Source organism: Chiloscyllium punctatum, chromosome 11 (genome assembly GCF_047496795.1).
Source record: "Chiloscyllium punctatum isolate Juve2018m chromosome 11, sChiPun1.3, whole genome shotgun sequence".
NCBI classification, from domain to species: domain Eukaryota; kingdom Metazoa; phylum Chordata; class Chondrichthyes; order Orectolobiformes; family Hemiscylliidae; genus Chiloscyllium; species Chiloscyllium punctatum.
The window spans coordinates 25,261,135-25,273,334 of NC_092749.1; the positions used below are offsets into that span (position 1 = coordinate 25,261,135).

The 12,200-nt window shown below is 44.5% G+C and overlaps 1 protein-coding gene across 5 annotated transcripts in view; it reads right to left on the minus strand.

Moving 5' to 3' along the window:
- Window positions 1–12,200, minus strand: part of ltbp1 (latent transforming growth factor beta binding protein 1) — a 349,362-nt gene that overhangs the window by 175,032 nt on the left and 162,130 nt on the right. The gene's annotated exons all lie outside the window — the stretch shown is intronic.

Consider the following 12,200-nt stretch of genomic DNA (forward strand, 5'->3'; position numbering starts at 1 on the left):
CCCCAGAATATTACCTGTGTCTCTAGATTAATAGTGCAGCGATAATACCACTCGGCTGTCACCTCAGTAATTATCACCCATGTTGTTCTCGTTCTTTGTCAGTCAATATTTCTCCCCAGTTTCCCTCCCTTGCCATCACTTTGGCACGGAGGTGACTGAGGTTAGAGGCTCCCACCTTGGCAGCATTTAATACTCTCACCAAAGGGCTGCTGATCATCAGTGAGGTGAGTAACCACTGTCAGACTGTGACACAGATGACCTCCTGCACACAGATAACTGCTCACTCTGCACCAAGTGTGCAAGCTACTCTCAGTCCCTTCAATACTGCAAAATGGAGACTCAGTCTGTCCTTGAATGTCATCAAAGAAAAATCATATAAACCCACGAGACTGGTCAGTGAAATACTCCGCTCCCATGTGTTAAAAGGTAAGATCTTCGAACATATTCAGCATTTCCCACACCTTGGGAGCCGCCTCTCCCAAGAAGTTGCCACTGTCGATGACATCCCAATGTCAGGTGCACCAGCTCAGCCTCCACCACTCTTCCCCTACGACAGCAGTGAGTGTGTGACAGCAAAGTCCTCTGCAAGTCAACAAAAGTCCCACATGTACCACCACAATGACTGTGTCAGAGTGAAGCATAAGAACCCGAGAGAAACTCCCCCCAGAAAAGCCTGCTCCACCTCCCCCTGATTCAATGGGGAGATTGTTGTACAAACCCCACTAGCGTCTGAAACCTGCTCCACAAACAGTCAGAAAAGTCTCCTGAAACATCAGCTACAATCTGTGCCCAAATGGTTGAGAGAGGTGATGGTGAGCTAACCTCTCAAATACTGCAGTGGTCTAAGGACACACACAGAGAGGGAATTCGAGCCACAGTGAAGGAACGGTGATTTATTTCCAAGTGAGGATAGTGTGTGGCTTCAAGGGAGACTTGCAGGTAGTGATGCTCCCATGTATCTGCTGACCTTGCTTTTCTAAGTGGTAGAGGTCACCGATTTGTAAGGTGCTTTGAACGATCCGGGTAAGTTGATACACTGTACCTTGTAGATGGAACATATTTCTACTGCAGAGCATTAGCAGCAAAGGAAGTGAAGGTAATGGATGAGATGTCAATCAAGCAGGCTGCTTCGCCTTGGATGGTTTCAAACTTCTTAAGTGCACCCATCCAGACAGATGAAGAACATTCCATCACACTGTGACTTGTACCTGTATTTGGTGGACAGTTACTGGAGAGTCAGGAGGTAAATTAATTACTGCAGGATTACTAGCCTCTGACCTGCTCATGTAGCTATTTATATGGTTGGTCCAGTTCAGCTTCTGGTCAATCGCAGGATGTTGATCGTGGGTGAGTTAGTGATTAGCCATTGAATGTCATGGGTGATGGCTAGATTCTCTCTTGTTTGAGATGGCTATTGCCGGGCACTTGTGTAATATGAATGTTACTTGACACTTAACAGCCCAGGAGAAAGTGAGGACTGCAGATGCTGGAGATCAGAGCTGAAAATGTGTTGCTGGAAAAGCGCAGCAGGTCAGGCAGCATCCAAGGAACAGGAGAATCGACATTTCGGGCATAAGCCCTTCTTCAGGAAATTCCTGAAGAAGGGCTTATGCCCGAAACGTCGATTCTCCTGTTCCTTGGATGCTGCCTGACCTGCTGCGCTTTTCCAGCAATACATTTTCAGCACTTAACAGACCAGGCCTGAAACTGTCCAGCTGATGCAGGATGTGGACACAGACTTCTTCAGTCTCTGAGGAACTGTGAATGATGCTGAATATTGTCCAATCATTGGCAAACATCCCCACATCGGGCGTTATGATGGGGGCGAGGGGTAGAAGGTCATTAATGCAGCAGCTGAAGGTGGGTGGGCTGAACACACCATCCTTTCCACCGCTCCTGCAGTGATGCCCTGTGACTGAGATGATTGACCTCCAACATTCACAACCACCCAGCTTTGTGCCAAGCATGACTTCAATCAGCGGAGAGCTTTTCCCCTGATCCCCGTTCACGCCAGTTTTGCTAGGGCTTCTTGATGGAGCAAAAGTGTGGAAAATCTGTCTTTATTTTCACAAAGGGCTTAATCTGGACCGTGAAACTCTCAGTCAGCTACCAGATAAATCTAGCAATGAGCTAATCAAAAATGAGAAGCAGCTGCTGTGAACTAAAATTAGTGCATTCTTTCCTCATGCAGAATTTAGCATGTATGATGCTGCATTTCCCAATTCATGGTCAATGAAAGAGCACACACAGGCATTTTTCAGAGAAAGCCACTTCATTACAAGATGAAGAGAGAAGGGGTGCAGTCAAGGTGTCACGATGGCATCTTAAGGTGTATGAGTGAGGAGACTGTGTCAGTTTTGAATAACACCCGAACCCATCGAGTGTTCTACACCCTTGGAGACACAGCAAATCATTTTCTGCTCTATAATAAGCACACAACTTCTTCCATATCCCCTTCCCTCACCAATTACTAAGATTTCTGCTTACATTAGCTGTTTGACTTGAGACCTCCATCGCTCCTACCAGCTTTCCACTCAACCCGCCAAGTCTCACTGGTTGGTTTCACATCGACGCGGAGGATGTTTGAAAGGGATACCATAGGAAAATCAGTACTGACTGGTTTGTCAAATGTTGTGCTCAATATCCAAACATTAGCAAGGCGCAGCTACAGGTCCAGGCAAATAATCAAAAACAAAGCTCACAATTGAAAAAAAAATAACGCAAGGAAATTTTAGCTCACATTATGTAGCTTTGCAGCTTGTATATTCACTGAAGTTGGAGGTTATTGCAGTGTTAGTGATGAATATGCAGCAGAAGAAGTCACACAATGAGAGAAGCATATCGATGACTAAACGTACATCTAATGATTCAGGTAATGAAAGTGCTGAAAGCGGAGTATTTCATTGCTCTCCCAGAGGATCCTCACTTTATGGAGGAAATTCACTGCTCTCTGTAACCTTTCAAATGCTTTAAGTTGTTTCAGAGCTTTACAGGAACAATTAAATGCCAAGAAGAATTTATTCATACAGAGCGTTGAAAGTCTGAAGAACATTTCATATTCACATGTTCTGCCAAGTTTCTGTTTCGACCAAAATCTGCTTGACAGCTTGAAAATGCCAAAAGAATCACAGAGGAGTACAGTGACAGTAGAGACTTGATGGTCGAAGGGACTGTTCTCTGATGTATGAGCTATGGAGCTGATTTTTAATTTTTAACATTTTTACCAAGTTGCTGTGAATATGGAGAGAAAAAAGACTTTATGTTTTGGGTTTGGAGGAGCCGGTGTAGGACTGGGGTGGACAAAGTTAAAAATCACACAACACCAGGTTGTAGTCCAACAGGTTTATTTGGAAGCACTAGCTTTTGCAGCATTGCTCCTTCATCAGGTGGTTGTGGAGTGTAAAATCGTAAGGCACAGAATTTATCGCAAAAATTTACAACTGATGCAGCTGAAATTATATATTGTAAAATACCTGGACTGTTTGCTATCTCATCTTTTAGAATGACCATGTTAGTTTCTGTTCTTTCATATCCAAATCCCAGAACAATTTTTAAAATAGTTCTTCAGGGGAGCATTGCCAAAGACCTACTGAGTTTCTCCAGCAATTTCTGTTTTGTTTGAGATTTGCATCTGCAGTTCTTTGTTTTGTTATATAATTGTGAGCGTGCTGTCTGGAGGAATGATGAAAGCAGATTGAAGTGTAACTTCTAAATGGAAATTGGAAACACAGTTGAGAAGGAAAACATTGTATTTTTTACAGATTAGATTACTAACAGTGTGGAAACAGGCCCTTTGGCCCAACAAGCCCACACCGACCCGTCAAAGCGCACCCACCCAGCCCCATTCCCCTACATTTACCCTGCACCTTACACTACGGGCAATTTAGGATGGCCAATTCACCTAACCTGCACACTTTTGCACTGTGGGAGGAAACTGGAGCACCCGGTGGAAACCCACGCAGACACGGGGAGAATATGCAAACTCCACACAGTCAGTCGCCTGAGACGGGAATTGAACCCGGGTCTCTGGCGCTGTGAGGCAGCAGTGCTAACCACTGTGCCACCATGCCGCCCACTCGGGAAAGAGCAAGAGAATTGGACTAATCTTTCCAAGAGCTGACAAATAATCTCTATTTAGAGAGAAGCTAACCATCTCCCCTTGCAGTCAACAGTCTGATCCTCAATAGATTCCCTCCCATTAACATCCAGGGGGTGTACCACTGACCAATAACTGAAGAGGACCAGCCAGTGACTACAGGAGCTGTTCAGAGGCTGGGAATAATTCACCCCCTGATTCCTCAAGTCCTGTCCAGCATCTAAGATGCACACATCAGGAGTGTAATGGAACACTTCCCACTTGTCTGCATGGGTGCAGCTCCAACAATACTCAAGGGGCTTGGCATCATCCAGGGTAAAGCAGCCCATTTGATCAGTAATGTTTCACATTTGTTGTCACCAACACTAGTGCAGAATGGTTATAGTGTGCACCCACTGATGGATAAACTATAGCAACCCGCCAAGATTCCTTCAGCACCTTCTAAAACCCACATCCCTAACACCTAGAGAAACAACAGCATTAGACACAGGGGAACAAGCTCTCCAAGTCACACACCATTCTGACTCGGCACTATATCACCAATCCTCAACTGTTACATGGACAAATTCATGCAAGTCTCCCCTAACAGCACTCTCTGTGTCCCTACAGCACATGGACTATTTTTATCCATTCATCAAAGGTGTTGCCACTGGCTAGGCTAACATATATTGCCCATTGGAGCGGCTGAAGTAGGCGGTTCACAACCCACCACCTTCTCAAGGGCAGTTACAGATGGGTAATAAATGGTGGTTTTGACTGAACTGCTTACAGCTCAAGAATGAGCACAGTGGCTCAGTGGCTAGCACTGTTGCCTCACAGTGCCAGGGACCTGATTCCAGCCTTGGGTGACTGTCTGTGTGGAGTTTGCACATTCTCCCTGTGTCTGTGTGGGTTTGCTCTGGTTTCCTCCCACAGTCCAAAGATGTGTAGGTTAGGTGAATTAGAGGTGCTAAATTGTCCATAGTGTTCAGGGATGTGTAGGGTAGGGGAATGGGTCTGGGTGGGCTACTCTTCAGAGGGTTGATGTGGACTTGTTGTTCCAAAAGGTCTATTTCCACACTGTAGGGATTCTATGATAAGAATGATTTTTTTTTTAAAATCCTTAACTTTCCCCCTCAATCTTTTATATCTGTGTCCTCTGGTCTGACAGCTCCCTGCCAGTAGACAAGTTTCTCCCGATCTACTCTATCAAAAGGCTTCATGATTTTGAAAACATGGATTAAATCTTGAGTTGGTAGATCATGGCTTGCTGGAGTGCTGGACGGGTCAGTGGGAGAGACTCAGCTATTCATAATTGCCCTGTAATGACTTGCACATAGAGGCAGAGTGGTGGATGTAAATTTGCTGATGATTCAAAGCTAGGTGGGAACATCAAGTGTAAGAAGGACACAGACTGCAAAGAAATTAAGACAGGTTAAGTGATACAAGATGGCAAATGGAGTACAACATGGGGAAGTGTGGGCTTATTCATTTTGGTCATAATAAGAGAAAAACAGAATAATTGTAAAAGGCTTGAAACTTATAAAAGCTGATGTTCAGAGAGACTTGGGCTTCCTCATAAAAGAATTGCACATCTTGCAGGTACAGTGAGTAAATAGAAAGGCAGGTGGATTGGAGTATACAAATAAAAAAGCCTTGCTATAATTGTACAGGACCTATCTATAATACTGTGCAATACTGGTCTCCATATTGGAAGAATGATATACTTGCAATGAAACAAATGACACAAGGTTCACTAGATTGATCCTTGAGCTGACAGGGCTATCCTGTGACGAAAGGCTGAATAAATTGGGTTTATGTTCTCTACAGTTTAGAGGAATGTGAGGGAATCTCATTGAAAAATTCCAAATGCAGAAGGGACTGAGAAATGGTAGATATTGAGGGATTGTTGCCGGTGGCTGTTGAACAGTCTCAGGACAAGGGAATGATCATTTAGGAATGAGATGAGCAGAGATTCTTTCAGTCAAAAGCTTGTGATCATTTAGTGTGGTGGGTGCTCCATTGTTCTATATATTTAAGACTGGGGTCGACAGATTTTTGGTCTCTTGGGGAGTTGGAAGCATCAGGAAAGTAGAGTTGAAACCCAAGATCAGCCACGATCATACTGAACAGCACAGCAGGGTCAACAGGCCTGCTCTCAGCCCTTGTGGTTTTCAGTCCAGGAGTCCATTACAACCTGGGTACAAGTCAGCTCCCCAGCTTTCTTTGCATTATTAATGATGACAGAAGCAGCAGCAGACAATCTGGTCCCAGCACTGCGACTGACAATGGGTCTGTTGCCGATTGGAATATATACATAGCTGGAGTCTTTGTACAGGCTAATCCAACAATGTCGCTCAAAACCTGGACCAGTATTATCACGCAACAACGTGATATAATATAAAAGCAGGGTAATGGAACTAAATTGTAGCACTTTCACAGAGTCAGTTGAGAAACCTTGTTAGCTAAATGCCTCTTTCCACACTGTTATTATATCCCAAGCCTAAAAAGGCTGTTGAAGAATGAATGCCCATTGAAATTCATGAGCATCTTCTGCATGTGTGAAAGATTACTGAAACCAGATCTCCCTGTCCTTCCCAGTGTGGCATCTAGCCAGGTAAGTGCAGGATCCGCAAGCATTAAGTACTGTGCTTTGGGCTAAATATTTCAAATTTACCCTTGTCTCACAAGTGACCTCATGTTTACTGCTGGGGGTGACTGTTCCTCCCAGTAAACGTTACTCAGGCGCTGGGGCTCCAATTCCTGACCATGAGGCATGTAATGAAATGAATGTTACGGTTGCTGCGACTTTCAATGTTCCAAACTTTCCAGATGCACTGGCTCAGTGCATCGGCTGCGAATCGATACAACAGCAATGCAACCATTCCTGGATTAGACAAGATGCATAATCTCACTTGGAAAGGACGATAAAACCAAGAGGCAAGTCCCTGCTTCTCATATGAACACAGCTAGGTTTTGTGTTTGCAGGGAGCACAGAAATCAGAAAACTGCAATGAGACCTTCCTTTGAGGAAATACCTAATTGTCCACGGTCTAGTTATTAGTCAGTTTAAGCCTTTTTAATTAAAAGATCATGCTTGCAGACTGAGCTGAACCAGGGCAACCAGTCTGTGAACTTTCCAGTCGGTGCACAGTGTTGAGATTTACTCTCAGACAACCAGCAGATGGATTTTTTTTTTAAAAAAAGAGACAGCTCTAAGTTCTGTGCAGACTGATTTACAGAATGTTGCTGAGGTGTTTCAATCACTGAGTCTTTCTGCCCGATTCTGCAATGCCAGCTGAAGACAATTCACTGAGGGTGTACTGCTGCGGTTCTGGTTACAATGGCCCTTTACTGTGTCTTCGTGGCCAGAGTCTGAAGGGAAACCTTTTACACTCTTAAAGACTGAGTTGCATTCCAATCACTTCGTTTCCCACAATTACAGCCTTCCTAAACGTAGAATGGAGTTTGATGTGACACTGTGCTTACAGTACAGAAACAGACCATTCAGCCCAACAGCTTGAGGCTAGACTGAATCAATTTCATTTGACATTGGTTCAATCTAATTTCCAATAGTGCTGTAAGAACATAAGAAAGCAAGAAATGGAGACAATTCAGCTCCTGGAGCCTGCATTCAGAACTGATCTGGTACCTCAACTCTATCTTCCTGCACCTGCCTCAAATCTCTTAATTCTCTCAAAATTTGCTGAGCTCTGACTTGAATGTATTCAAAGATTAAGCGTCCAAAACTAGCTTAGGTAAGAATTCCTCAGATTCTCAGTCCTCTGAGTGAAGAAATTTCTCTTCATCTCAACCCAAAGTGGCTGGTAATTGATTTCAAGAGTGGGACCCTCTGGTCTAGGCTCCCCAGTCACAGAAATATCCTTGCTCAGCTCTTTAAGTCTCGTAATTGTTCCACTGAAATTGCACGCTCTTTTCTCGAAACCACCGGGAACTTGGCCCAGCCTACTAAAGGTCTCCTCTTGGGACAATCCTCTCACTCCAGCAATCAATGTGTTGCACTCCTTTTCGGGTACATTCGTTCTCAGGTAAAGAGACCAAAGCATTGTACTGTACTCCGGGTATGGTCTCAACTGAGGTCCCATCAAACTGCATCAAAATTTATGTATGCTTCTTCTCCAGGTCCCCTGTAATAAAAGCTCACAGAACATTTTCTTCCCAAGTTGTTTGCTGAAATTGCAAGCTTTGTTCTTACCACTTGATGTCATCAATCAGTGTATTTATTCATTGTCCATCATTATGGGCAGCACAGTGGCCCAGACTTCAGAGAGTCAGTGAAGACTCTCATTCCTGATGAACAGCTTAAGATCAAAACGTTGACTCTCCTGCTCCCCGGATGCTGCCTGACCTGCTGTGCTGTTCCAGCACCACACTTCTTAACTCTGATCTCCAGCATTCGCAATCCTCACTTTCTCCTAGTTGATACCTGCCCTTTGTTTAAACATTAGAACATTTTTCCTTGTTGTGCTTCCATTCTCTACTTTTAAGTACCAACATTCATTTTATTTTTTATTTTCTTTCAGAGAAATGAATACAGATGTGTAGCCTGTGAAGTGACTCAATGGTTTTTGATGCAGTAAGAACAGGAAAGGGCTGGCCACATTTCTATCCTTCCTATAACTGGACCACAACTGCACACAGTACTCCAGAAGAGGCCTCACCAATCTCCTACTCTTTCTTTTTCCAGCATTAATTTAATGCAAGTATTAGCTATTTTTAAAAAAATTAAGTTATTGAGAAAAGCAAATAGAGATGTGTATCCTGTGAGCAAACTTTCAGTATTTACCAGCATCAACAGGAATGTACCAATCATTATCAACGGATTTTATTGTGATGGTGCACATGCTGTTTTGTCGATGGCTTCACAACCACCTTTGGGCCCAAAGGCCTGTTTTAGTTTCTTTGTGCCATCTGAAGGGGTGGATGTCAGCCACACAAGCTGCCGGCAGATCCTACCAGGAGACTGCCTCATACTCCAGCCAGAGCTCTCCCGACACCACTCCATATGTGCCCCAAATACCTCACTCACACGTCTATCAGAAATATTTGACAGTACCTATTGTTGTGCCAAGAGCAAATTAAGAAACATCACCTTTGATCTCTTCATCTAGATCACTGTAAAATACTGCAGCCCCAGCACTGATACCAGTGACACACCACTGATTATACCTTGCCGAACAGAAGGTGACCCATTTATGGCAAAAGTGAGGAATTCCTGATGAAGGGCTTTTGCCCGAAATGTCGATTTTCCTGCTTCTTGGATGTTGCCTGACCTGCTGTGCATTTCCAGTACCACTCTAATCTAGATGGTGATCCATTGATGAGGAGAAAGTGAGGACTGCAGATGCTGGAGATCAGAGCTTAAAAATGTGTTGCTGGAAAAGCGCAGCAGGTCAGGCAGCATCAAAGGAACAGGAGAATCGACGTTTTGGGCATAAGCCCTTCTTCAGGAATCCCATTCCTGAAGAAGGGCTTATGCCCGAAACATCGATTCTCCTGTTCCTTTGGTGATCCATTTATGCCTACTCTCAGCTTCCTGATAGCCAGCCAAGCTTTTTAGCATGGTGAGCTTTTATTTTATGCATTAACTTTTGATATGGCACCTTATGAAGTGCTTTCTGAAAATCTAACCACAGGACAATCGCTCCCTCCCCTTCATTCACAGCACATTCACTTCCCCAAAGAACTCCAATAATTTGGTTCAACTTGATTTCCCTATCACACAGAGTCAATAAAGTGGGGCGCTGGAAAAGCACAGCAGACCAGGCAGCATCCAAGGAGAAGGAGAATCGACATTTCAGGCTTAACGTTTCATCAGGGCTAGGGAGGGGAAGAAAGAAATAGGGGAGAGGGCATGGGGCCAGGGGGGAAGGTAGGAGGGATGGCACTAGGTGGGCAAAGGTAGGAGGAGATTGTAATAGGTTGGTTGGGAGGGCACAGCGGATTGGTGGGAAGGAAGATAGACAGGTAGGTCAGGTCAAGAGGGCAGAGCTGGGTCCGAGAGTTGGATCTGGGATGGGGTGGGTGAAGGGGAGATTTAGAAACTGGTGAATTTCCCTGGCACTAAGAGGTGCAAAACCTGATCCCACACCTCCCCTTTCACCTCCATCCAAGGCCCCAAAGGATCATTCCAAATCCGGCAGAGATTTATTCGCATGTCCTCGAACCTCATTTACTGCATCCGTCTCCTCTACATCAGAGAGACTGAGCGCAAACTCGCGGAATGGATCAGGGAACGTCTCCGGTCCGTACGCACCAACCAACTCCACTTTCCTGTAGCCATCCATTTCAACTCCCCCTCCCACGCCCTCCCCCCCCCCCCCATGCCATGTCCACTCTGACCCTCCTCCACTGCCTACACAAACTGGAGGAAGAATACCTCATCTTCTGCCTCAGGAGTCTACAACCATACAACCTCAACTTTGACTTTACTTGTTTCCAAATCTCCCCCCACCCCCAACTCATCCCAGATCCAACCTTCCGACTCAGCTCTGCCTCTTGACCTGACCTACCTGTCCATCTTCCTTCCCACCAATCCGCTGCATCCTGCCAACCGACCTATCACAATCTCCTCCAACCTGCATCCATCTATCGCTGTCCCAACTACCTTTCCTCCAGCCCCACCTCCCTCTCCTCCTATTTATTTCTTAGCCACCTTCCCCTCCCCAGTCCTGATGAAGGGTCCTGCCCAACTCACCTGCTCCTCAGATGCTGCCTGACCTCCTGTGCTTTTTCCAGCGCCACACTTTATCTGTTCTGACTTCTCCAGCATCTGCAATCCTCACTATCTACTATTCCCTTTCACACAACCATTTTGATTCTACCAATCATCTTGAACTTTGCTAAGTACACTGCTATAAGATGTTTAATAAAAACGACTAACATTTTTCCCTGTGACAGATGCTAAGCTAACTGGCCTGTAGTTTCTCTGCTTCCCCATCTCCATTCCTTTCCGAATAATGGGGTACACTCACTATGCTCTAATTTGGTGGAATCTTCCCTGAATCTATGGAATTTTGCAAATTAAAGCTAACACATCAATTTTCTCATGACCCATTTCTTTTCAGACTCAACACTCAGCCCCCAGCTCAACAATTTGTTCAGTATGAGACAAAAAAACTACAGATGCTGGAATCCAAGGTAGACAGGCAGGAGGGCTGGAAGAACCCAGCAAGCCAGGCAGCATCAGGAGGTGGGTAAGTCAATGTTTCGGGTATTAACCCTTCTTTCAGACTCCCGAATTTGCTCAGCACTGCTTCCCTGGTGGTTGTAATTTCCTGCAATTTCTCCCTTCTTTCCAATTCTGGAATTATAACTATTCTGGGATGTCTCTTATGGTGATACATCTCCAGTGAAGACTGGTGCAAAATATCTATCCAGTTCATCGATCATCTATTGTTTTCCTTTATTCATTCCCCATTTTCAACTGGATGAGTGCTCCCTTTGTAAACTCTTTTTAAAAAAATATTCATAGATACTCTTGCTATCTTTTGTTTTAGTATTTTTTAGCCAGGTCTCTCATGGTGGGGTTTTATGTCCTTATTAATTGTATAGTCTGCACTCTCACCATGACCTCAACATCCCTTTCTAAACTAGCACATATAAACCTGTCTACACACAACAGGCATAACCTCAACTTGGCCAGAGATACGAGACAGATAGCAGCAAATCAGTGACCCACATTACAGCCCACTCGATGCAGAAGACCACTGAGTGAGCTGTCTAACAAGCTGTCAATCATTACCACCCCAACAAAGATGATATTTTTGCCAGTATTCTAAATGGGATCTGACCATCTCTTCCACCTCTGGCATCTGTAGCTTAGAACCTCTTTCCCCAACTATCAGTTAGCCACTTTTTATATGAAAGACATCATGGAAGCTATTGTCTCTGAAGAACCGCTTGATTGGATTTGTAATTGCTGGGCATTTAAGTTACTTGAATACGAATTATAGAAACATATTATGGCCTACGTATTAAATAATTAATACACGCCCTTTCCTGTATATGCTCACAGCATTTTATTTTACTGAGACCCTTTCCTATTCTGTTTCACATCGCTCCTGAGTTCATGCCTCCCTTCATTAAAGTTCAAGTCCTTGAA